At 38.1% G+C, this 26,799-nt stretch overlaps 1 pseudogene; it reads right to left on the reverse strand.

Annotated features, from left to right (window-relative positions):
* Positions 1-26,799, reverse strand: part of LOC115176863 (small conductance calcium-activated potassium channel protein 2-like) — a 93,431-nt pseudogene continuing 66,632 nt past the window's right edge.

Consider the following 26,799-nt stretch of genomic DNA (forward strand, 5'->3'; position numbering starts at 1 on the left):
ACTCCTTTCCTTAGCAGCTGGATGAGCTAGTGTTGGGCTTCTGGCTGCCCTCCCTTACCCATCCATCCCCCTCCCTCCTGCTCTCTGCAGCATCTGAAGTTGCTAGTATTGGGGCTGACCTCATCCCGTATTCTTATTGGCCCTCTATCTCCTCCTCTACCCTCACCTCTTCTTTCCCCTTCCCATCCTCTCCTCCTCCTCTCTTCAACAACTAGAAGTGCTAGTATTGGGACTAGTGCTGCCCTCTATGGTTCCTTCTGGGGGTTGCTGTGGCTCTGGGGCCAGGGTTGGGCTTGGGGTCAGGGCATGGGCAGGGGCCAGCTGAGCAACAGGGACCAGGGCTGTCCCTCCTCCACCTGCACCTCCCCATCCTCCTCCTCTGTAGTCCCTCTCTCGGAGCAGGTGGAGCAGGGTGGTGTGCTGGGCAGACAGCGTGGCAGACAGGTGGGCAGGAAGGGCACTGAAGCCGGCGGTCAGCTGTTCCACCCGCGTTTCCAGAGACAGCATCTGCCGCTCTAGGTCCTCACTGCGATCGTTCAGCTCCGACATCAGCTCGTACATCACACTTTGCATCTGTACACACACACACACAGGGAGAGAGGAAGAGAGGGAGATCATTCAGGAATGACATCAGCAGGGTTGGAGTAAATTTGAATTAAAGTCACTCAATTCAGGAAGTGATTTGAATTGTTTTATTTCAGTTTACTTCCTGAATTGAAAGACTTCAATTAGAATGAACCCAATCACTGGAGAGATATGGAGGATTGAGTAAAAGAGCCATGAAAAAGAGAATGAGAAAGAGAGAGAGAGAGAGAGAAGAGGAGTGAGTGTGAGGAAGGGAACCCTCTGTGTGGGCTTTATCATCTGGTAAAGGCTGAATAAGAAAGGAGAGAGAGAGAGTTAAGGCCTGAATAAGAAAGGAGAGAGAGAGAGTTAAGGGCTGAATAAGAAGAGAGAGAGAGAGAGTTAAGGGCTGAATAAGAAGAGAGAGAGAGAGAGTTAAGGGCTGAATAAGAAGAGAGAGAGAGAGAGAGTTAAGGGCTGAATAAGAAGAGAGAGAGAGAGAGAGTTAAGGGCTGAATATTAAGGCTGAATAAGAAGAGAGAGAGAGAGAGAGAAAAGGGGAATAAAAAAAGAGAGAGAGAGAGAGTTAAGGGCTGAATAAGAAGAGAGAGAGAGAGAGAGTTAAGGGCTGAATAAGAAGAGAGAGAGAGAGTTAAGGGCTGAATAAGAAGAGAGAGAGAGAGTTAAGGGCTGAATAAGAAGAGAGAGAGAGAGAGTTAAGGGCTGAATAAGAAGAGAGAGAGAGAGAGTTAAGGGCTTAAGGCGCTGAATAGAAGAGAGAGAGAAGAGTTAAGGGCTGAATAAGGAAGGAGAGAGGAGAGAGTTAAGGGCTGAATGAAAGAAGAGAGAGAGAGAGATGTTAAGGGCTGAAATAAGAAGAGAGAAGCAGAGAGAGTTAAGGGCCTGAATAAGAAGAGAGATAGAGAGAGTTAAGGGGCTGATATAAGAACGAGAGAAGAGAGAGGTTAAGGCTTGAAATAAGAAGAGAGAGAGAGAGAGAGTTAAGGGCTGCAATAAGAAGAGAGAGGAGAGAGGAGAGTATAAGGGCTGATAAGAAGAGAGGAGGAGAGAGAGCGTTTAAGGGGCTGAATTAAGAGAAGAGAGAGAGGACAGTAAGGCTGAATAATAAGAGAGAGGAGAGCAGAGGAGTTAATAGGGCTTGAATAAGAAGAGAGAGAGAGGAGAGAGAGTGAAGGGCTCCTGAACTGATAGAGAAGGAGAGAGAGAGTTAAGGGCTGAATAAGAAGAGATGAGAGAGAGAGTTAAGGGGCTGAATAAGACGAGAGAAGAGAGAAGAGAGAGTAAGGTCGATAAGAAGAGAGAGAGGAGAGAGAGTTAAGGCTGAATAGAGAGAGAGAGAGAGAGAGAGTTAAGAGGGCTTGAATAAGAAGAGAGGAGAGAGAGAGTTAAGGCTGAATAAGAAGAGAGAGAGAGGAGTAGTTAAGGGGCCTCTGAATAAGAAGAAGAGGAGAGAGACGTTTAAGGGCTGAATAAGAATATGAGAGCTAGGAAGAGAGAGAGGTACAGGTAGATAGAAAAAAACCCCAACCCTCCATCGCCCCATCAGAGCAGCGTAACCATGGTAAAGAGTGGCCGATTGAAAATATTTGTGGCAGAAGGCACTGATCCATAGAGACACACACACACCACCTACACACCGAACCACCCTCTCTCTTTCTCTGTCTCTCTTTCTCTTTCTCTCTCTCTCACGCATTCACACCCACACATTAACATAAATACACCCCCTCTCTCTCTCCTCTCGTTTTCTCTCTCTGTCATCCCATTTTTAACACTTGTTCCGGTTGCTAGGAGACGCAAAGCCACAGAAACAGACGGGTCAGAATGGAAACAGGGGAATGCTGAGATATATTTGGGGGGCAAAGTTATGTGTGTGTCAGAGGGTATTGCATGTGGTGTGTTTGTGTGTGTGTGTGTGTGTGTGTGTGTGTGTTTGTGTGCTTCTTAAATACCAGCCCCTCGTATCATGCTTGGACAGCTTTGGATATAAGTGCAAGTTAGTAGCACTGATATGTGGCAGTCTCAGCCACGTACATACACTAACAGTACATGGCCTTCAGATTGCAGGCCTGAGTACAGTAAGACTAAAGCAAAGTAACTAGTGAGCTACTGCTCCGTCTCAGCTGTTATGGGCAGCCTAGCTGTTTGGAGGAGGTGCTTTCTGTATCCGGAAGTGTCCATGTACACAAAGACACCAGTCAGTGGCAGAGGTAAACAATATCCTGTATGATTACAGATTTCAGCATTTGACATTGCTCTACGTGTGTGTGTGTGTGTGTGTCACCTTTGAGAGGTCCACCAGAGTGTTGGCCTGATCACTCAGTTTCCTCTGCTCCATCTTCACACTACGCAGTCTGCAAAAAAACACACATACACACTGTTACACACACACATATCGATGATACATCCACAAAAGAGTTAAGCCAGAAAACTGCTAGGTCACAGCCAGGTAACAGTTATTAGCCCAGCTAGGTTAGCAGCAGGTGTATAGCATCAGATTCTAGAATTAGACAGCATAGACCAGACCAGGAAGTACATACAGTAGAAGCCAACTGGTCCAACAGCTTCAGTTAGCACCATTCACTAGACAGGAGTTCGCTTTGGCTTCCAGAGCTGGTATAAACCCATCATTGTCTAATCTATTTTCATGTCAGTCTAGACAGGTGTCAGACTAGCTAGCCAACCTCTACAACTAATTAACACAGGTTAACCACTGTTCGCATGGTCAATGGCGTTTTTCATTCATCATGGATGAGCTAGCTAGAAATAGGTAAACACTTCTATCAGGATGTTTCTCATAATGATGCTGGGTCAGCCCTGTCAACCAATCACAATGCAGTGTTTCCTGTCCTGGAACTAACCACAGAGACCTAGGCTAGACAACATGTCTGGGTTGTTAATACATGGAAGTGTATTGAGGGCTGCGGGTCAGTGATGTGATGGGTGTGTGCTCTCACTGGTGGATGGCCTGCAGGAACTTCCTCTGGTGTTTGCGGACTCTGGAGTGGTCAATCTTCTTCTGTAGTTTGGTGTGTTTGTAGATGAGCCAAGTCTCCCTCAGAACGTTTGCTGCAGCATTTTTTATCTACACGGAGAGAACACACACACACAGTTACACATTAGCAAGTCAGGTAGCAGATCTACCCGGCCTCTTCCCCAGCCCCATCTCTCTCCATCTTCCTCTCTCTCGTTCTCAGTCTCTCTATCTCTCCCTCCACACACAGACAATGTCTTCTTCTGTCAACGCGCTCCTCTGATTTTCTGTTCCCCTGGAGAGTAAAACAGTCCCTACTCTCTCTGTCCCTCCACAAACATTTGCTCACACACTGTCATTAGGGAAAGTCAGCCTCCACAGCCCAATACTATTCATCAACACACAGACCTGTCCTTAGGGAGAGTCAGCCTCCACAGCCCAATACTATTCATCAACACACAGACCTGTCCTTAGGGAAAGTCAGCCTCCACAGCCCAATACTATTCATCAACACACAGACCTGTCCTTAGGGAGAGTCAGCCTCCACAGCCCAATACTGTTCATTAACACACAGACCTGTCCTTAAGGAGAGTCAGCCTCCACAGCCCAATACTATTCATTAACACACACAGACCTGTCCTTAGGGAGAGTCAGCCTCCACAGCCCAATACTATTCATTAACACACACAGACCTGTCCTTAGGGAGAGTCAGCCTCCACAGCCCAATACTATTCATTAACACACAGACCTGTCCTTAGGGAGAGTCAGCCTCCACAGCCCAATACTATTCATCAACACAGACCTGTCCTTAGGGAGAGTCAGCCTCCACAGCCCAATACTATTCATCAACACAGACCTGTCCTTAGGGAGAGTCAGCCTCCACAGCCCAATACTATTCATCCACACAGACCTGTCCTTAGGGAGAGTCAGCCTCCACAGCCCAATACTATTCATCCACACAGACCTGTCCTTAGGGAGAGTCAGCCTCCACAGCCCAATACTATTCATCCACACAGACCTGTCCTTAGGGAGAGTCAGCCTCCACAGCCCAATACTATTCATCCACACAGACCTGTTCGAAGAGATTCCATCAAGCAATCCCTGGGCTTCAATTACCTCTTCTGCCAATTGGCCTGAACCCTTTTCTGCCGACACGGAACCCCGCCGATCCATCACGACTGGTCTGCTGACATAACCGTCCGAGGGGGTTTCAACAGACTTTCCCGTTGCGACGTCCCCGAGGCCCATCTGCTAGCCTGTTGCTAGCCCCGGCCTGCTAGCTGTCTGAATCGCCGTGCCTCCAGCTCACCTAGCTACTCACTGGACCCTATGATCACTCGGCTACACATGCCTCTCCCTAATGTCAATATACTCTGTCTACTGCCGTTTTGGTTTGTCATGTTTGTCTTATTTCACTTTAGAGCCTCCAGCCCTGCTCAATATGCCTTAGCTAGCCCTTATGTTCCACCTCCCACACATGCGGTGACCGCACCTGGCTTAAATGGTGCCCCTAGAGACAAAACCTCTTTCATCGTCACTCAATGCCTAGGATTACCTCCACTGTACTCACATCCTACCATACCCTTGTCTGTACATTATGCCTTGAATCTATTCTTCCGCGCCCAGAAACCTACTCCTTTTACTCTCTGTTCCGAACGCACTAGATAATCAGTTCTTATAGCTTTTAGCCGTACTCTTATCCTACTCCTCCTTTGTTCCTCTGGTGATGTAGAGGTTAACCCAGGCCTTGCAGGCCCCAGCATCACCCCCATTCCCCAGGCACTCTCATTTGTTGACTTCTGTAACCGTAAAAGCCTTGGTTTTATGCATGTTAACATTAGAAGCCTCCTCCCTAAGTTTGTTTTATTCACTGCTTTAGCACACTCCGCCAAACCGGATGTCCTAGCCGTGTCTGAATCCTGGCTTAAGAAGGCCACCAAAAATCCTGAAATTTCCATCCCTAGCTATAACATTTTCCGACAAGATAGAACTGCCAAAGGAGCGGAGTTGCAATCTACTGCAGAGATAGCCTGCAGAGTTCTGTCATACTATCCAGGTCTGTGCCCAAACAATTCAAAGTTCTAATTTTGACCCCCCCCCCCCATCTATCTTCAGAGTTCATAGTGTTAGGTGACCAAACTGGGACATGCTTAACACCCCGGCCGTCCTACAATCTAAGCTAGATGCCTTCAATCTCACACAAATCATCAAGGAACCTACCAGGTACAACCCTAAATCCGTAACCATGGGCACCCTCTTAGATATCATCCTGACCAACCTGCCCTCTAAATACACCTCTGCTGTCTTCAATCAGGATCTCAGCGATCACTGCCTCATTGCCTGCGTGCGTACTGGGTCCGCGGTCAAACGACCACACCTCATCACTGTCAAACGCTCCTTAAAACACTTCAGCGAGCAGGCCTTTCTAATCGACCTGGCCCGGGTATCCTGGAAGGATATTGACCTCATCCCGTCAGTAGAGGATGCCTGGTTGCTCTTCAAAAGTGCTTTCCTCTCCATCTTAAATAAGCATGCCCCATTCAAAAAATGTAGAACTTAGAACAGATATAGGCCTTGGTTCCCCCCAGACTTGACTGTCCTTGACCAGCACAAAAACATCCTGAAGTCAGGAACCAATATACTCAGACAGTTAGGAAAGCTAAGACTAGCTTTTTCAAACAGAAATGTTCTTCCTGTAGCACTAATTCCAAAATGAATTGGGACACTGTAAAGTCCATGGAGAATAAGAGCACCTCCTCCCAGCTGCCCACTGCACTGAGGATAGGGAACACTGTCACCACCGTTAAATCTACAATAATCGATCATTTCAGTAAGCATTTTTCTACGGCTGGCCATGCTTTCCACCTGGCTACCCCAACCCTGGCCAACATCTCAGCACCCCCTGCAGCTACTTGAGACCTGTCCTTAGGGAGAGTCAGTCTCCACAGCCCAATACTATTCATCAACACAGACCTGTCCTTAGGGAGAGTCAGAGGAGAGACCTGGGAGGAGTCACACCACCTCTGCCATTTCAAATCACATTCTAACACACACCATTCAACAAATCAAGCTTGATTCATTGAACCAGGTGTGTTAGTGCTGTGGTAGAACAAAAGCCTGCACACACACACTGTGGTTCCCCAAGACCAGGGTTGAAGAACACTGTTCAATCATCAGTAGGACACCCTGGAGGGTGGCAGTGAGGAGCATGTATCAATCAGTGAAATGGATCAATTAGCTCAGTGTGTTAGATGCTAAGTACAGTCAGGTGTGCTGCATTGCTGGAAAAACACACTGCTTCCGGGACTCCAGCACCAGGGGTGCCTAGCTAGCCTTGTTATATATGTACATTATGTATATTCTGTATGGTTTAGTAGGTTGCTATGCAATTACATCACAGGGGCCTGAAACATCCCCTCAACCCCTTCCTTTGAATGAGGGAACATCTCTGAAGACATAAATTGAATGAGGACTTCAAAGAGATGCTGTGCAGTGAACAAAACAATTATCCCCCCGTCTGAGGAGCACAAAGGACCTGGCAGCACTGCTAATCAGCATGAGTCCACCGCAGTCAAGGACTGCACACACACGCACACACATACCCACACCCACACCCACACCCATTCCCACACACACACACACACCCACACCCACACACACACACACACACACACACACACACACACACACACACACACACACACACACACACACCCACACCCACACACACACCCACACCCACACACACACACACACACATGAACAGCAGATCTTAGGGCTGGTGGGAGAGTTCATTCAACCTAGGAGAGTGTTTTAATCAGAAGGTAAACAGATAACTAGCAGGTAGGAAATGTCATTGCGTTTGCTGGCTGGCACATTCTGAAATTATCCAGTGTCATAATGATGTCACAACAACACCAAGGTGCTATCCTTAGCAACTTTATCGCCACATAGTTACAATGCTATCATCCTTGTTAGTCACATAGTTACAACACTATCATCCTTGTTAGCCACATAGTTACAACACTATCATCCTTGTTAGTCACATAGTTACAACACTATCATCCTTGTTAGTCACATAGTTACAACACTATCATCCTTGTTAGTTACATAGTTACAACAATATCATCCTTGTTATGTTAGTCACGTAGTTACAACACTATCATCCTTGTTAGTTACATAGTTACAACACTATCATCCTTGTTAGTCACATAGTTACAACACTATCATCCTTGTTAGTAACATAGTTACAACGCTATCATCCTTGTTAGTCACATAGTTACAACACTATCATCCTTGTTAGTCACATAGTTACAACGCTATCATCCTTGTTAGTCACATAGTTACAACACTATCATCCTTGTTAGTTACATAGTTACAACATTATCATCCTTGTTATGTTAGTCACATAGTTACAACACTATCATCCTTGTTATGTTAGTCACATAGTTACAACGCTATCATCCTTGTTAGTCACATAGTTACAACTCTATCATCCTTGTTAGTCACATAGTTACAACACTATCATCCTTGTTATGTTAGTCACATAGTTACAATGCTATCATCCTTGTTAGCCACATAGTTACAACTCTATCATCCTTGTTAGTCACATAGTTACAACTCTATCATCCTTGTTAGCCACATAGTTACAACACTATGATCCTTGTTAGTTACACAGTTACAACACTATCATCCTTGTTAGCCACATAGTTACAACACTATCATCCTTGTTAGTCACATAGTTACAACGCTATCATCCTTGTTAGCTACATAGTTACAACTGTATCATCCTTGTTAGTCACATAGTTACAACTCTATCATCCTTGTTAGTCACATAGTTATAACTCTATCATCCTTGTTAGCCACATAGTCATAACTCTATCATCCTTGTTAGTCACATAGTTACAACGCTATCATCCTTGTTAGCTACATAGTTACAACTCTATCATCCTTGTTAGTCACATAGTTACAACACTATCATCCTTGTTAGCCACATAGTTACAACACTATCATCCTTGTTAGTCACATAGTTACAACACTATCATCCTTGTTAGTCACATAGTTACAACACTATCAATCTTGTTAGTCACATAGTTACAACACTATCATCCTTGTTAGTCACATAGTTACAACACTATCATCCTTGTTAGTCACATAGTTACAACACTATCATCCTTGTTAGTCACATAGTTACAACTCTATCATCCTTGTTAGCCACATAGTTACAACACTATCATCCTTGTTAGTCACATAGTTACAACACTATCATCCTTGTTAGTCACATAGTTACAACTCTATCATCCTTGTTAGTCACATAGTTACAACTCTATCATCCTTGTTAGTCACATAGTTACAACTATATCATCCTTGTTAGTCACATAGTTACAACTCTATCATCCTTGTTAGTCACATAGTTACAACACTATCATCCTTGTTAGCCACATAGTTACAACACTATCATCCTTGTTAGTCACATAGTTACAACGGTATCATCCTTGTTAGTCACATAGTTACAACGCTATCATCCTTCTTCGTCACATAGTTACAACTCTATCATCCTTGTTAGTCACATAGTTACAACGCTATCATCCTTGTTAGTCACATAGTTACAACACTATCATCCTTGTTAGTAACACCACTATCATCCTTGTTAGTCACATAGTTACAACGCTATCATCCTTGTTAGTTACATAGTTACAACACTATCATCCTTGTTAGTCACATAGTTACAACGCTATCATCCTTGTTAGTCACATAGTTACAACACTATCATTCTTGTTAGTCACATAGTTACAACACTATCATCCTTGTTAGCCACATAGTTACAACACTATCATCCTTGTTAGTCACACAGTTACAACACTATCATCCTTGTTAGTCACACAGTTACAACGCTATCATCCTTGTTAGTCACATAGTTACAACTCTATCATCCTTGTTAGTCACATAGTTACAACGCTATCATCCTTATTAGCCACATAGTTACAACTCTATCATCCGTGTTAGTCACATAGTTACAACACTATCATCCTTGTTAGTCACATAGTTACAACACTATCATCCTTGTTAGTCACATAGTTACAACACTATCATCCTTGTTATGTTAGTCACATAGTTACAATGCTATCATCCTTGTTAGTCACATAGTTACAACTCTATCATCCTTGTTAGTCACATAGTTACAACGCTATCATCCTTGTTAGCCACATAGTTACAACACTATCATCCTTGTTATGTTAGTCACATAGTTACAATGCTATCATCCTTGTTAGTCACATAGTTACAACTCTATCATCATTGTTAGTCACATAGTTACAACGCTATCATCCTTGTTATGTTAGTCACATAGTTACAACTCTATCATCCTTGTTAGTCACATAGTTACAACGCTATCATCCTTGTTAGTCACATAGTTACAACACCATCATCCTTGTTATGTTAGTCACATAGTTAAAACTCTATCATCCTTGTTAGTCACATAGTTACAACACTATCATCCTTGTTAGTCACATAGTTACAACGCTATCATCCTTGTTAGTTACATAGTTACAACGCTATCATCCTTGTTAGTCACATAGTTACAACGCTATCATCCTTGTTAGTCACATAGTTACAACGCTATCATCCTTGTTAGTCACATAGTTACAACTCTATCATCCTTGTTAGTCACATCGTTACAACACTATCATCCTTGTTAGTCACATAGTTACAACGCTATCATCCTTGTTAGTCACATAGTTACAACGCTATCATCCTTGTTAGTCACATAGTTACAACGCTATCATCCTTGTTAGTCACATAGTTACAACGCTATCATCCTTGTTAGCCACATAGTTACAACACTATCATCCTTGTTAGTCACATAGTTACAACTCTATCATCCTTGTTAGTAACATAGTTACAACGCTATCATCCTTGTTAGTCACATAGTTACAACACTATCATCCTTGTTAGTCACATAGTTACAATGCTATCATCCTTGTTAGTAATAACATTATCATCCTTGTTAGTCACATAGTTACAACGCTATCATCCTTGTTAGTTACATAGTTACAACACTATCATCCTTGTTAGTCACATAGTTACAACGCTATCATCCTTGTTAGTCACATAGTTACAATGCTATCATCCTTGTTAGTCACATAGTTACAACACTATCATCCTTGTTAGTCACATAGTTACAACACTATCATCCTTGTTAGTCACATAGTTACAACACTATCAGCCTTGTTAGTCACATAGTTACAACACTATCATTCTTGTTAGTCACATAGTTACAACACTATCATCCTTGTTAGTCACATAGTTACAACACTATCATCTTTGTTAGTCACATAGTTACAACACTATCATCCTTGTTAGTCACATAGTTACAACTATATCATCCTTGTTAGTCACATAGTTACAACTCTATCATCCTTGTTAGTCACATAGTTACAACACTATCATCCTTGTTATGTTAGTCACATAGTTACAACACTATCATCCTTGTTATGTTAGTCACATAGTTACAACTCTATCATCCTTGTTAGCCACATAGTTACAACACTATCATCCTTGTTAGTCACATAGTTACAACACTATCATCCTTGTTATGTTAGTCACATAGTTACAACACTATCATCCTTGTTAGTCACATAGTTACAACACTATCATCCTTGTTAGTCACATAGTTACAACGCTATCATCCTTGTTAGTCACATAGTTACAACACTATCATCCTTGTTAGTCACATAGTTAAACACTATCATTCTTGTTATGTTAGTCACATAGTTACAACACTATCATCCTTGTTATGTTAGTCACATAGTTACAACACTATCATCATTGTTAGTCACATAGTTACAACACTATCATCCTTGTTAGTCACATAGTTACAACACTATCATCCTTGTTAGTCACATAGTTACAACTCTATCATCCTTGTTAGTCACATAGTTACAACACTATCATCCTTGTTAATCACATAGGTACAACACTGTCATCCTTGTTAGTCACATAGTTACAACACTATCATCCTTGTTAGTCACATCATAGTTACAACACTATCATCCTTGTTAGTCACATAGGTACAACACTGTCATCCTTGTTAGTCACATAGTTACAACACTATCATCCTTGTTAGTCACATAGTTACAACACTATCATCCTTGTTAGTCACATAGTTACAACTCTATCACCCTTGTTAGTCACATAGTTACAACACTATCATCCTTGTTAGTCACATAGGTACAACACTGTCATCCTTGTTAGTCACATAGTTACAACACTATCATCCTTGTTAGTCACATAGTTACAACACTATCATCCTTGTTAGTCACATAGTTACAACTCTATCATCCTTGTAAGTCACATAGTTACAACACTATCATCCTTGTTATGTTAGTCACATAGTTACAACACTATCATCCTTGTTAGTCACATAGTTACAACACTATCATCCTTGTTAGTCACATAGTTACAACACTATCATCCTTTTTATGTTAGTCACATAGTTACAACACTATCATCCTTGTTAGTCACATAGTTACAACTATATCATCCTTGTTAGTCACATAGTTACAACACTATCATCCTTGTTAGTCACATAGTTACAACTATATCATCCTTGTTAGTCACATAGTTACAACTCTATCATCCTTGTTAGTCACATAGTTACAACACTATCATCCTTGTTAGTCACATAGTTACAACTCTATCATCCTTGTTAGTCACATAGTTACAACACTATCATCCTTGTTATGTTAGTCACATAGTTACAACACTATCATCCTTGTTAGTCACATAGTTATAACTCTATCATCCTTGTTAGTTACATAGTTACAACGCTATCATCCTTGTTAGCCACAAAGTTACAACTATATCATCCTTGTTAGTCACATAGTTACAACTCTATCATCCTTGTTAGTCACATAGTTACAACACTATCATCCTTGTTATGTTAGTCACATAGTTACAACACTATCATCCTTGTTAGTCACATAGTTACAACTCTATCATCCTTGTTAGTCACATAGTTACAACACTATCATCCTTGTTATGTTAGTCACATAGTTACAACTCTATCATCCTTGTTAGTTACATAGTTACAACGCTATCATCCTTGTTAGCCACATAGTTACAACTCTATCATCCTTGTTATGTTAGTCACATAGTTACAACACTATCATCCTTGTTAGTCACATAGTTACAACTCTATCACCCTTGTTAGTCACATAGTTACAACACTATCATCCTTGTTAGTCACATAGGTACAACACTGTCATCCTTGTTAGTCACATAGTTACAACACTATCATCCTTGTTAGTCACATAGTTACAACACTATCATCCTTGTTAGTCACATAGTTACAACTCTATCATCCTTGTAAGTCACATAGTCACAACACTATCATCCTTGTTATGTTAGTCACATAGTTACAACACTATCATCCTTGTTAGTCACATAGTTACAACACTATCATCCTTGTTAGTCACATAGTTACAACACTATCATCCTTGTTATGTTAGTCACATAGTTACAACACTATCATCCTTGTTAGTCACATAGTTACAACTATATCATCCTTGTTAGTCACATAGTTACAACACTATCATCCTTGTTAGTCACATAGTTACAACTATATCATCCTTGTTAGTCACATAGTTACAACTCTATCATCCTTGTTAGTCACATAGTTACAACACTATCATCCTTGTTAGTCACATAGTTACAACTCTATCATCCTTGTTAGTCACATAGTTACAACACTATCATCCTTGTTATGTTAGTCACATAGTTACAACACTATCATCCTTGTTAGTCACATAGTTACAACACTATCATCCTTGTTATGTTAGTCACATAGTTACAACACTATCATCCTTGTTAGTCACATAGTTACAATGCTATCATCCTTGTTAGTAATAACATTATCATCCTTGTTAGTCACATAGTTACAACGCTATCATCCTTGTTAGTTACATAGTTACAACACTATCATCCTTGTTAGTCACATATTTACAACGCTATCATCCTTGTTAGTCACATAGTTACAACGCTATCATCCTTGTTAGTCACATAGTTACAACACTATCATCCTTGTTAGTCACATAGTTACAACACTATCATCCTTGTTAGTCACATAGTTACAACACTATCAGCCTTGTTAGTCACATAGTTACAACACTATCATCCTTGTTAGTCACATAGTTACAACACTATCATCCTTGTTACTCACATAGTTACAACACTATCATCTTTGTTAGTCACATAGTTACAACACTATCATCCTTGTTAGTCACATAGTTACAACTATATCATCCTTGTTAGTCACATAGTTACAACTCTATCATCCTTGTTAGTCACATAGTTACAACACTATCATCCTTGTTATGTTAGTCACATAGTTACAACACTATCATCCTTGTTATGTTAGTCACATAGTTACAACTCTATCATCCTTGTTAGCCACATAGTTACAACACTATCATCCTTGTTAGTCACATAGTTACAACACTATCATCCTTGTTATGTTAGTCACATAGTTACAACACTATCATCCTTGTTAGTCACATAGTTACAACACTATCATCCTTGTTAGTCACATAGTTACAACGCTATCATCCTTGTTAGTCACATAGTTACAACACTATCATCCTTGTTAGTCACATAGTTACAACACTATCATTCTTGTTATGTTAGTCACATAGTTACAACACTATCATCCTTGTTATGTTAGTCACATAGTTACAACACTATCATCCTTGTTAGTCACATAGTTACAACACTATCATCCTTGTTAGTCACATAGTTACAACACTATCATCCTTTTTATGTTAGTCACATAGTTACAACACTATCATCCTTGTTAGTCACATAGTTACAACTATATCATCCTTGTTAGTCACATAGTTACAACACTATCATCCTTGTTAGTCACATAGTTACAACTATATCATCCTTGTTAGTCACATAGTTACAACTCTATCATCCTTGTTAGTCACATAGTTACAACACTATCATCCTTGTTAGTCACATAGTTACAACTCTATCATCCTTGTTAGTCACATAGTTACAACACTATCATCCTTGTTATGTTAGTCACATAGTTACAAGACTATCATCCTTGTTAGTCACATAGTTATAACTCTATCATCCTTGTTAGTTACATAGTTACAACGCTATCATCCTTGTTAGCCACATAGTTACAACTATATCATCCTTGTTAGTCACATAGTTACAACTCTATCATCCTTGTTAGTCACATAGTTACAACACTATCATCCTTGTTATGTTAGTCACATAGTTACAACACTATCATCCTTGTTAGTCACATAGTTACAACTCTATCATCCTTGTTAGTCACATAGTTACAACACTATCATCCTTGTTATGTTAGTCACATAGTTACAACTCTATCATCCTTGTTAGTTACATAGTTACAACGCTATCATCCTTGTTAGCCACATAGTTACAACTCTATCATCCTTGTTATGTTAGTCACATAGTTACAACACTATCATCCTTGTTAGTCACATAGTTACAACTCTATCACCCTTGTTAGTCACATAGTTACAACACTATCATCCTTGTTAGTCACATAGGTACAACACTGTCATCCTTGTTAGTCACATAGTTACAACACTATCATCCTTGTTAGTCACATAGTTACAACACTATCATCCTTGTTAGTCACATAGTTACAACTCTATCATCCTTGTAAGTCACATAGTCACAACACTATCATCCTTGTTATGTTAGTCACATAGTTACAACACTATCATCCTTGTTAGTCACATAGTTACAACACTATCATCCTTGTTAGTCACATAGTTACAACACTATCATCCTTGTTATGTTAGTCACATAGTTACAACACTATCATCCTTGTTAGTCACATAGTTACAACTATATCATCCTTGTTAGTCACATAGTTACAACACTATCATCCTTGTTAGTCACATAGTTACAACTATATCATCCTTGTTAGTCACATAGTTACAACTCTATCATCCTTGTTAGTCACATAGTTACAACACTATCATCCTTGTTAGTCACATAGTTACAACTCTATCATCCTTGTTAGTCACATAGTTACAACACTATCATCCTTGTTATGTTAGTCACATAGTTACAACATTATCATCCTTGTTAGTCACATAGTTACAACACTATCATCCTTGTTATGTTAGTCACATAGTTACAACACTATCATCCTTGTTAGTCACATAGTTACAATGCTATCATCCTTGTTAGTAATAACATTATCATCCTTGTTAGTCACAAAGTTACAACGCTATCATCCTTGTTAGTTACATAGTTACAACACTATCATCCTTGTTAGTCACATATTTACAACGCTATCATCCTTGTTAGTCACATAGTTACAACGCTATCATCCTTGTTAGTCACATAGTTACAACACTATCATCCTTGTTAGTCACATAGTTACAACACTATCATCCTTGTTAGTCACATAGTTACAACACTATCAGCCTTGTTAGTCACATAGTTACAACACTATCATCCTTGTTAGTCACATAGTTACAACACTATCATCCCTGTTAGTCACATAGTTACAACACTATCATCTTTGTTAGTCACATAGTTACAACACTATCATCCTTGTTAGTCACATAGTTACAACTATATCATCCTTGTTAGTCACATAGTTACAACTCTATCATCCTTGTTAGTCACATAGTTACAACACTATCATCCTTGTTATGTTAGTCACATAGTTACAACACTATCATCCTTGTTATGTTAGTCACATAGTTACAACTCTATCATCCTTGTTAGCCACATAGTTACAACACTATCATCCTTGTTAGTCACATAGTTACAACACTATCATCCTTGTTATGTTAGTCACATAGTTACAACACTATCATCCTTGTTAGTCACATAGTTACAACACTATCATCCTTGTTAGTCACATAGTTACAACGCTATCATCCTTGTTAGTCACATAGTTACAACACTATCATCCTTGTTAGTCACATAGTTACAACACTATCATTCTTGTTATGTTAGTCACATAGTTACAACACTATCATCCTTGTTATGTTAGTCACATAGTTACAACACTATCATCCTTGTTAGTCACATAGTTACAACACTATCATCCTTGTTAGTCACATAGTTACAACTCTATCATCCTTGTTAGTCACATAGTTACAACACTATCATCCTTGTTAGTCACATAGGTACAACACTGTCATCCTTGTTAGTCACATAGTTACAACACTATCATCCTTGTTAGTCACATAGTTACAACACTATCATCCTTGTTAGTCACATAGGTACAACACTGTCATCCTTGTTAGTCACATAGTTACAACACTATCATCCTTGTTAGTCACATAGTTACAACACTATCATCCTTGTTAGTCACATAGTTACAACTCTATCACCCTTGTTAGTCACATAGTTACAACACTATCATCCTTGTTAGTCACATAGGTACAACACTGTCATCCTTGTTAGTCACATAGTTACAACACTATCATCCTTGTTAGTCACATAGTTACAACACTATCATCCTTGTTAGTCACATAGTTACAACTCTTTCATCCTTGTAAGTCACATAGTTACAACACTATCATCCTTGTTATGTTAGTCACATAGTTACAACACTATCATCCTTGTTAGTCACATAGTTACAACACTATCATCCTTGTTAGTCACATAGTTACAACACTATCATCCTTGTTATGTTAGTCACATAGTTACAACACTATCATCCTTGTTAGTCACATAGTTACAACTATATCATCCTTGTTAGTCACATAGTTACAACACTATCATCCTTGTTAGTCACATAGTTACAACTATATCATCCTTGTTAGTCACATAGTTACAACTCTATCATCCTTGTTAGTCACATAGTTACAACACTATCATCCTTGTTATGTTAGTCACATAGTTACAACACTATCATCCTTGTTAGTCACATAGTTACAACTCTATCATCCTTGTTAGTCACATAGTTACAACACTATCATCCTTGTTATGTTAGTCACATAGTTACAACACTGTCATCCTTGTTAGTTACATAGTTACAACGCTATCATCCTTGTTAGCCACATAGTTACAACTCTATCATCCTTGTTATGTTAGTCACATAGTTACAACACTGTCATCCTTGTTAGTCACATAGTTACAACTATATCATCCTTGTTAGTCACATAGTTACAACACTATCATCCTTGTTATGTTAGTCACATAGTTACAACACTATCATCCTTGTTAGTCACATAGTTACAACTATATCATCCTTGTTAGTCACATAGTTACAACACTATCATCCTTGTTAGTCACATAGTTACAACTATATCATCCTTGTTAGTCACATAGTTACAACTCTATCATCCTTGTTAGTCACATAGTTACAACACTATCATCCTTGTTATGTTAGTCACATAGTTACAACACTATCATCCTTGTTAGTCACATAGTTACAACTCTATCATCCTTGTTAGTCACATAGTTACAACACTATCATCCTTGTTATGTTAGTCACATAGTTACAACACTGTCATCCTTGTTAGTTACATAGTTACAACGCTATCATCCTTGTTAGCCACATAGTTACAACTCTATCATCCTTGTTATGTTAGTCACATAGTTACAACACTGTCATCCTTGTTAGCCACATAGTTACAACACTATCATCCTTGTTATGTTAGTCACATAGTTACAACACTATCATCCTTGTTAGTCACATAGTTACAACACTATCATCCTTGTTATGTTAGTCACATAGTTACAACACTATCATCCTTGTTAGCCACATAGTTATAACTCTATCATCCTTGTTAGCCACATAGTTACAACACTATCATCCTTTTTATGTTAGTCACATAGTTACAACACTATCATCCTTGTTAGTCACATAGTTACAACACTATCATCCTTGTTATGTTAGTCACATAGTTACAACACTATCATCCTTGTTAGTCACATAGTTACAACTTTATCATCCTTGTTAGTCACATAGTTACAACACTATCATCCTTGTTAGTCACATAGTTACAACACTATCATCCTTGTTAGTCACATAGTTACAACTTTATCATCCTTGTTAGTCACATAGTTACAACACTATCATCCTTGTTAGTCACATAGGTACAACACTGTCATCCTTGTTAGTCACATAGTTACAACACAATCATCCTTGTTAGTCACATAGTTACAACACTATCATCCTTGTTAGTCACATAGGTACAACACTGTCATCCTTGTTAGTCACATAGTTACAACACTATCATCCTCGTTAGTTACATAGTTACAACGCTATCATCCGTGTTAGCCACATAGTTACAACACTATCATCCTTGTTAGTCACATAGTTACAACTCTATCATCCTTGTTAGTCACATAGTTACAACACTATCATCCTTGTTAATCACATAGGTACAACACTGTCATCCTTGTTAGTCACATAGTTACAACACTATCATCCTTGTTAGTCACATAGTTACAACACTATCATCCTTGTTAGTCACATAGGTACAACTCTATCATCCTTGTTAGTCACATAGTTACAACACTATCATCCTTGTTAGTCACATAGGTACAACACTATCATCCTTGTTAGTCACATAGTTACAACGCTATCATCCTTGTTAGCCACATAGTTACAACTCTATCATCCTTGTTAGTCACATAGTTACAACTCTATAATCCTTGTTAGTCACATAGTTACAACACTATCATCCTTGTTATGTTAGTCACATAGTTACAACTCTATCATCCTTGTTAGTCACATAGTTACAACTCTATCATCCTTGTTAGCCACATAGTTACAACACTATCATCCTTGTTATGTTAGTCACATAGTTACAACACTATCATCCTTGTTAGTCACATATTTACAACACTATCAACCTTGTTATGTTAGTCACATAGTTACAACACTATCATCCTTGTTAGTCACATAGTTACAACTCTATCATCCTTGTTAGTCACATAGTTACAACTCTATCATCCTTGTTAGTAACATAGTTACAACTCTATCATCCTTGTTAGCCACATAGTTACAACACAAACATCCTTGTTATGTTAGTCACATAGTTACAATGCTATCATCCTTGTTAGCCACATAGTTACAACACTATCATCCTTGTTATGTTAGTCACATAGGTACAACTCTATCATCCTTGTTAGTCACATAGTTATAACTCTATCATCCTTGTTAGTCACATAGTTACAACTCTATCATCCTTGTTAGCCACATATTTACAACTCTATCATCCTTGTTAGTTACATAGTTACAACGCTATCATCCTTGTTAGCCACATAGTTACAACGCTATCATCCTTGTTAGCCACATAGTTACAACTCTATCATCCTTGTTAGCCACATAGTTACAACACTATCATCCTTGTTCGCCACATAGTTACAACACTATCATCCTTGTTATGTTAGTCACATAGTTACAACACTATCATCCTTGTTATGTTAGTCACATAGTTACAACACTATCATCCTTGTTATGTTAGTCACATAGTTACAACGCTATCATCCTTGTTAGTCACATAGTTACAACTCTATCATCCTTGTTAGTCACATAGTTACAACACTATCATCCTTGTTAGCCACATAGTTACAACTCTATCATCCTTGTTAGTCACATAGTTACAACACTATCATCCTTGTTATGTTAGTCACATAGTTACAACACTATCATCCTTGTTAGTCACATAGTTATAACTCTATCATCCTTGTTAGTTACATAGTTACAACGCTATCATCCTTGTTAGCCACATAGTTACAACTATATCATCCTTGTTAGTCACATAGTTACAACTCTATCATCCTTGTTAGTCACATAGTTACAACACTATCATCCTTGTTATGTTAGTCACATAGTTACAACACTATCATCCTTGTTAGTCACATAGTTACAACTCTATCATCCTTGTTAGTCACATAGTTACAACACTATCATCCTTGTTATGTTAGTCACATAGTTACAACTCTATCATCCTTGTTAGTTACATAGTTACAACGCTATCATCCTTGTTAGCCACATAGTTACAACTCTATCATCCTTGTTATGTTAGTCACATAGTTACAACACTATCATCCTTGTTAGCCACATAGTTACAACACTATCATCCTTGTTATGTTAGTCACATAGTTACAACACTATCATCCTTGTTAGTCACATAGTTACAACACTATCATCCTTGTTATGTTAGTCACATAGTTACAACACTATCATCCTTGTTAGCCACATAGTTATAACTCTATCATCCTTGTTAGCCACATAGTTACAACACTATCATCCTTTTTATGTTAGTCACATAGTTACAACACTATCATCCTTGTTAGTCACATAGTTACAACACTATCATCCTTGTTATGTTAGTCACATAGTTACAACACTATCATCCTTGTTAGCCACATAGTTATAACTCTATCATCCTTGTTAGTCACATAGTTACAACTTTATCATCCTTGTTAGTCACATAGTTACAACACTATCATCCTTGTTAGTCACATAGTTACAACACTATCATCCTTGTTAGTCACATAGTTACAACTTTATCATCCTTGTTAGTCACATAGTTACAACACTATCATCCTTGTTAGTCACATAGTTACAACTATATCATCCTTGTTAGCCACATAGTTACAACACTACCATCCTTGTTAGTCACATAGGGGTGCTGTTACCCACCGTGTCATAACCTATTTGTGTGTGTCAACATCTTGGGTTATGGGTTCTTATTGGTTCTAATATAACAGTTGTTTGAAGTGGCATCCAATGGTTAATTCCCACAGGTCATGTTTTAGTGAAGTGAAGTTCATCTAGAATACTGACAGACAGGACAGGTTATTGGAGAGCAGGTTTAATAAACATCTAGTATTCACACAACTCTTAGTAGATTGGCAGGTCAAATGTCATCTGTCAGCTGATTTATCTCATGGTTAAGATGATAGTGATAAAAGATGGAGGTCTATGTCTGCTCCGTTTTACTGCGCTAGTTTCAGGACCAAGACTAGCTCCACCTTCCTATTTATTTAGGAGGAGGTCTGCAGATAGACTTCTCCTGAAGCTTATAACAGGATCAGTACAACAGACAGCGGGGAATACAGACTGCAAGAGGTTAGACATATTAAATAATTGTCATTCTTTCACGTGTCCTGCTGTTTTCAGTGTTGATACTGAACACATATTAACACAATATTAATTCAGATCGAAGATAGTTTAGGAAGGAAGATAACATTTGACCTCAGGGAATCCCAGTGTTAGGTTTTCTCCCTACTCAATCTGGTATCCCTATTAGGGCCATATGGTCATCTCCTTCCCAGCCAGCCATGTTGCTGCCTTATGTTTTTTATTTAACCTTTATTTAACTAGGCCAGTCAGTTAAGAACAAATTCTTATTTACAATGACGGCCTACCAAAAGGCAAAAGGCCTCCTGCGGGGACGGGGGCCTGGGATTTAAAAAATAATATAATTACAATATAAATATATGACAAAACACAAATCACAACAAGAGAGACAACACAACACTACATAAAGAAAGACCTAAGACAAAAACATAGCAAGGCAGCAACACATGACAACACAACATGGTAGCAACACAACATGGAAGCAGCACCATACACTGTACAAACATTTTGGGCACAGACAATGGCTTCCCCCTACAGACGTAGGATCTTAATTTGATCACCCTGCTGCAGGAGAACTTCTAGTGTATTTGAGGTTTAAAAAGGCTTCTGAAGTTTGTAATTTCCACTTAGAAATGTCAGACTTGATTTTGGCTTTGTATGTAATGTAATGTAATAACCCCTACACAAATGTCCATCCACATAATAATTCACATCTTGTTGCTGCAGGATTATTTTCCTGCTGCAGCAAACTGATTCAAATTAAGATCCTACATCTGTACCTCGGCATTGGGCAGCCATGTTGGTGCCGTATGGCTTCCCCCTACCTGGGCACTGGCCAGCCATGTTGGTGCCATATGGTTATCATGGCCTGACCTCGTACCTGGAGTCAGCTTTGTTTCTATTCTAGCTCTTCCTTACATAACACAGCAAACTCACTGTAACCAATATGCAAACGCAATATGAAGAACAATGGTGGTGGTTCTGACAGCTCCACCTGTTAAAGCATGGTGCTAGCAACCCCAGAGTTAGAGGTTTGATTCCCGCATGGGCCACATATATACTAACTAACCATGATATTATATTATTATATACTACATATCCATGTTATTATCATATTATTATATACTACATATTTATTATCATATTATTATATACTACATATCCATGTTATTATCATATTAGTATATACTACATATGTATTATCATATTATTATATACTACATATCCATGTTATTTTCATATTATTATATACTACATAGCCATGTTATTATCATATTATTATATACTACATATCCATGTTATTATCATATTATTATATACTACATATTTATTATCATATTATTATATACTACATATTTATTATCGTATTATTATATACTACATATCCATGTTATTATCATATTATTATATACTACATATTTATTATCATATTATTATATACTACATATTTATTATCGTATTATTATATACTACATATTTATTATCGTATTATTATATACTACATATTTATTATCATATTATTATATACTACATATCCATGTTATTATCATATTATTATATACTACATATTTATTATCGTATTATTATATACTACATATCCATGTTATTATCATATTATTATATACTACATATCCATGTTAATATCATATTATTATATACTACATATCCATGTTATTATCATATTATTATATACTACATATCCATGTTATTATCATATTATTATATACTACATATCCATGTTATTATCATATTATTATATACTACATATCCATGTTATTATCATATTATTATATACTACATATCCATGTTATTATCATATTATTATATACTACATATTTATTATCATATTATTATATACTACATATTTATTATCGTATTATTATATACTACATATTTATTATCGTATTATTATATACTACATATTTATTATCATATTATTATATACTACATATCCATGTTATTATCGTATTATTATATACTACATATCCATGTTATTATCATATTATTATATACTACATATCCATGTTATTATCATATTATTATATACTACATATCCATGTTATTATCATATTATTATATACTACATATCCATGTTATTATCATATTATTATATACTACATATTTATTATCATATTATTATATACTACATATCCATGTTATTATCATATTATTATATACTACATATTTATTATCGTATTATTATATACTACATATCCATGTTATTATCATATTATTATATACTACATATCCATGTTAATATCATATTATTATATACTACATATCCATGTTATTATCATATTATTAAATACTACATATCCATGTTATTATCATATTATTATATACTACATATCCATGTTATTATCATATTATTATATACTACATATTTATTATGGTATTATTATATACTACATATCCATGTTATTATCATATTATTATATACTACATATCCATGTTATTATCGTATTATTATATACTACATATGTATTATCATATTATTATATACTACATATCCATGTTATTATCATATTAGTATATACTACATATCCATGTTATTATCATATTATTATATACTACATAGCCATGTTATTATCATATTAGTATATACTACATATCCATGTTATTATCATATTATTATATACTACATATCCATGTTATTATCATATTAGTATATACTACATATCCATGTTATTATCATATCAACAGGTGTTTAAAGGGGAGTGAACCATGAGGGGGGGCAGGTTGCTGGGAATTGTGGGTGAACACTCCATATGAGTGGGAGACAGTGAGGGCTAAGGACATGATATCACTAAGTCCACTCACTCCTCCACTGTGAGCATTGGAATGTACCTCAGGGCGGGGGGAGGGCATCCTCTCAATATAAACAGTTTCACAGTCTAGAGCACAAAACCCAATAACTCCAGCAAAACAGTCCAACATCTGGTCACTAATCGGATTAACTGTGTGGTAACGCTTAATGTGGGATTACAGGATAACATGTACTGTCCTGACAGGTCAAGGACCAGAGAGGAGGACCAGAGGGATGAGCTAGAATCTAGGTGATATTATTATTACAGGACAACATGTACTGTCCTGACAGGTCAAGGACCAGAGAGGAGGACCAGAGGGATGAGCTAGAATCTAGGTGATATTATTATTACAGGACAACATGTACTGTCCTGACAGGTCAAGGACCAGAGAGGAGGACCAGAGGGATGAGCTAGAATCTAGGTGATATTATTATTACAGGACAACATGTACTGTCCTGACAGGTCAAGGACCAGAGAGGAGGACCAGAGGGATGAGCTAGAATCTAGGTGATATTTTTAGCAAAGATTTTTTGTCTCTTTTTTAACTGGAAATGATCAATTATTATCATTAATAATGGTAATGATTGTCATGTGTGTTTGTGGATTGTCAATGGCAATTACCAACTCATGGTTTCCAGAACATGGTTTCTACAGCTTTATATGATTACTCTATGTCCCCATGGTAAAATGTAGTTTCTGATTACAGTGTAATTGATGTCTAATGTGTGTAACGTGTATAATTAGCAATGAGGACAAGGCATTAGAATGGTGTTTTCTTGGAGAACACGTAACATCAACAAACTTCCAATTACCCTGGCAACGACCTTCCACCTACCTCCCTTTCAACGCTGCGTGTCACAGGCTAACGTGTTCACCTGTGACCTTTAACTAACTCATGTCAAAGGTGACAAAGGAAGGAGACATGTCTCTCTCTCTCTCTCACACACACACACACACACACACACACACACACACACACACACACACACACACACACACACACACACACACACACACACACACACACACACAGGGAGAGAGGAAGAGAGGGAGATCATTTAGCAATGACATCAGCAGGGTTGGAGTAAATTTGAATTAAAGTCACTCAATTCAGGAAGTGATTTGAATTGTTTTATTTCAGTTTACTTCCTGAATTGAAAGACTTCAATTAGAATGAACCCAATCACTGGAGAGATATGGAGGATTGAGTAAAAGAGCCATGAAAAAGAGAATGAGAAAGAGAGAGAGAGAGAGAGAAGAGGAGTGAGTGTGAGGAAGGGAACCCTCTGTGTGGGCTTTATCATCTGGTAAAGGCTGAATAAGAAAGGAGAGAGAGAGAGTTAAGGCCTGAATAAGAAAGGAGAGAGAGAGAGTTAAGGGCTGAATAAGAAGAGAGAGAGAGAGTTAAGGGCTGAATAAGAAGAGAGAGAGAGAGTTAAGGGCTGAATAAGAAGAGAGAGAGAGAGAGAGTTAAGGGCTGAATAAGAAGAGAGAGAGAGAGAGAGTTAAGGGCTGAATAAGAAGAGAGAGAGAGAGAGTTAAGGGCTGAATAAGAAGAGAGAGAGAGAGAGTTAAGGGCTGAATAAGAAGAGAGAGAGAGAGAGTTAAGGGCTGAATAAGAAGAGAGAGAGAGAGAGAGTTAAGGGCTGAATAAGAAGAGAGAGAGAGAGAGTTAAGGGCTGAATAAGAAGAGAGAGAGAGAGAGTTAAGGGCTGAATAAGAAGAGAGAGAGAGAGAGAGTTAAGGGCTGAATAAGAAGAGAGAGAGAGAGAGAGTTAAGGGCTGAATAAGAAGAGAGAGAGAGAGAGAGTTAAGGGCTGAATAAGAAGAGAGAGAGAGAGAGTTAAGGGCTGAATAAGAAGAGAGAGAGAGAGAGAGTTAAGGGCTGAATAAGAAGAGAGAGAGAGAGAGAGTTAAGGGCTGAATAAGAGAGAGAGAGAGAGAGAGAGTTAAGGGCTGAATAAAAAGAGAGAGAGAGAGAGTTAAGGGCTGAATAAGAAGAGAGAGAGAGAGAGTTAAGGCTGAATAAGAAGAGAGAGAGAGAGAGAGTTAAGGGCTGAATAAGAAGAGAGAGAGAGAGAGTTAAGGCTGAATAAGAAGAGAGAGAGAGAGAGAGTTAAGGGCTGAATAAGAAGAGAGAGAGAGAGAGTTAAGGCTGAATAAGAAGAGAGAGAGAGAGAGAGTTAAGGGCTGAATAAGAAGAGAGAGAGAGAGAGTTAAGGCTGAATAAGAAGAGAGAGAGAGAGAGAGTTAAGGGCTGAATAAGAAGAGAGAGAGAGAGAGTTAAGGCCTGAATAAGAAGAGAGAGAGAGAGAGTTAAGGGC

Source organism: Salmo trutta, chromosome 37 (genome assembly GCF_901001165.1).
Source record: "Salmo trutta chromosome 37, fSalTru1.1, whole genome shotgun sequence".
Taxonomy (NCBI): domain Eukaryota; kingdom Metazoa; phylum Chordata; class Actinopteri; order Salmoniformes; family Salmonidae; genus Salmo; species Salmo trutta.